A 2766-nucleotide genomic window follows, 5' to 3' on the forward strand; every position below is an offset into this window, starting at 1 on the left:
GAACATTCCAATCTGATTTAATATTCATTAATCTAACCGCAACTGACAAGGCAGATTGCGGACTCCCTTCACATAGTGGACGACTAGACTCTTCTAATTGATCATAAAAGCGTCTTGCTTCTTCATTAGGAGCTTCATCAAAATATTGTTCCGATTCCATCCTACCTTGAACCCTGAAAGCATCATCGATCATTTCATGAACCCTATCATGTTCAATCCTAATTTGGCCATGTGGTGCAACCATATTATATACATCCACAGACATCGAATTATAAAACATACCATCCAATCCATCACTTTCTCCATAATCAATCCATACAAAATATCTAAGCTTAAATCCATTATAGTACAAATGAACCATAACTCTATCTGGTTTAAAAAAATTTAAGCACTTACATGCACTACAAGGACACCTAACCAATCCATTATTCTTGAAAATGTCAAGTGTCATTGTATGTTCAATAAAATTTCTAACATCGTCAATAAACTCAGGTTTCAAACCAGCACCAGTTTCATAATGCATATTATACATCCACAAACGATGATCCATCTACAAAATATAGATAATCAATTATATTATAAATAAAATTTAATAATAATTTTACTAGTAGTAGTCCTAAAACTAGTTTAGTATTGACTTAACCACATTATTTATTTTAACTTATTAAAAAAACTTAACAACTTTAACTAGTTTAGTTTCGACTTAATACAACAACTAAATCCACTAACTAAACCACATTATTTTTATTAACTTATTTAAATAACTTAACAACTTTTTAACTTGAACTAGTTTAGTTTTGACTTAATTCCAACAACTAAATCCATCAACAAAATCACATTATTTAATTTAACTTATTTAAATAACTTTATAACTTTAACTAGTTTAGTATTGACTTAATTCAAACAACTAAATCACATTATTTATTTTAACTTATTTAAACAACATAACAACTTTAACTAAATTCACCAATTAACTAAATCAATAGGATCAACTAGTGTTTGTACTTATGCTTAACAAATATATTATTTCTAAATTTAAAGCTAAGTGTCAATACTAGATGGACACAAATCGATCTTGCAAGAAAATCAATTTTGTCATCAATAGGATCAACTAGTGTTGGTACTTATGCTTAACAAATGTATTATTTCTAAATTTAAAGCTAAGTGTCAACACTAGATGGACACAAATCGATCTTGCAAGAAAATCAATTTTGTCATCAATAGGATCAACTAGTGTTGGTACTTATGTTTAACAAATATATTATTTCTAAATTTAAAGCTAAGTGTCAACACTAGATGGACACAAATCGATCTTGCAAGAAAATCAATTTTGTCATCAATAGGATCAACTAGTGTTGGTACTTATGCTTAACAAACAATCGATGGACACAAAAATATTATCATAAAATTAAAGCTAAGTATCAATACTAGATGGACACAAACACATTATTGAAAACAATTGTACTTGAACTTTAGAAATTTAGAAGCACCAACCTTATCTCCTACTTTGATGAAAGAAGCAATATAGTCTTGTATCAACTTTTTTAGATGTTGAGCTTCCTCAGTTGCCTAGCACGGAAAGTTCTAAAATTAGTTAAATATAAACTTCAAATCCAAGAATATTATTTATATATATATATATATATATATATATTCAAGTTTTAATAAGTTCAAGTTTTCAATTCAAGTTCATATCTAATTTCTAAACTTAATTAGTTATATATTCAAGCTAATTAGTTCTAATTTCAAGTTCAAATTTCAAGTTCAAGTTCTAAGTTCAAGTTCAAGTTCTAAATTCAAGTTCAAGTTTTAATTTCAAGTTCAAGTTCTAAGTTCAAGTTCTAATTTCAAATTCTAAGATTAAGTTCAAGTTCTAAGTTCAACTTCAAGTTCTAAGTTCAAGTTCAAATTCAAAGTTCAAGTTCAATTTCTAAGTTCAAGTTATAATTTCAAGTTTTAGTTCAAGTTCTAAGTTCAAGTTCAAGTTCTAAGTTCAAGTTCAAATTCAAAGTTCAAGTTCAATTTTTAAATTCAAGTTCTAATTTCAAGTTCAAGTTCTAAGTTCAAGTTCAAGTTCAAGTTCAAGTTCTAATCAACTTCTAAGTTCATGACATTCAAACATTCATCATCTAAATTCATGACATTCAAACATTCATCATCTACTCATAACACTTCCATTACTAATTTCTAACTTCAAATTATTAACACTTTACTAACTAGTCCTAAAATCAAATCCAAAAAAATCCCAATTCAACCTCAAATTACATATTCTCAAGTTTAAAATAGTCCTAAAGTACAAAAATGCTAATTCTTCACTAACTAACAATGGCCAATTTAAAAATGCCCAATTATTTTTTTAAAAACCCTAAAATAAAAATCTTCAATTACCTATATACCTAACTACCAATAATCAAATCAAAGTAACAATTGAATAACACGACCCAACAAACAAAAACAATAATATACTAACAAACATTCAATTATAATCACTAGAATTAAAGCTAAGTATAAATACTAGATGGACACAAACACATTATTGAAAACAATTGTATTTGAACTTTAGAAATTTAGAAGCACCAACCTTATCTCCTACTTTGATGAAAGAAGCAATATAGTCTTGTATCAACTTTTTTAGATGTTGAGCTTCCTCAGTTGCCTAGCACGAAAAGTTCTAAAATTAGTTAAATATAAACTTCAAATCCAAGAATATTAGTTATATATATATATATATATTCAAGTTTTAATAAGTTCAAGTTTTCAATTCAA

At 27.0% G+C, this 2766-nt stretch overlaps 1 long non-coding RNA gene across 1 annotated transcript; it reads right to left on the bottom strand.

Annotated features, from left to right (window-relative positions):
- Positions 1-395: 395 nt before the first annotated feature.
- LOC125852581 (uncharacterized) lies at positions 396-2659 on the bottom strand. Its single transcript, XR_007445027.1, has 3 exons — positions 2582-2659; positions 1495-1569; positions 396-550 (listed from the first exon to the last, which is right to left on the bottom strand). It is a non-coding gene; the product is annotated as an uncharacterized LOC125852581 (long non-coding RNA).
- Between the last annotated feature and the right edge of the window lie 107 nt (positions 2660-2766).

The sequence above is a fragment of the Solanum stenotomum genome, chromosome 1, assembly GCF_019186545.1.
Source record: "Solanum stenotomum isolate F172 chromosome 1, ASM1918654v1, whole genome shotgun sequence".
Classification (NCBI taxonomy): domain Eukaryota; kingdom Viridiplantae; phylum Streptophyta; class Magnoliopsida; order Solanales; family Solanaceae; genus Solanum; species Solanum stenotomum.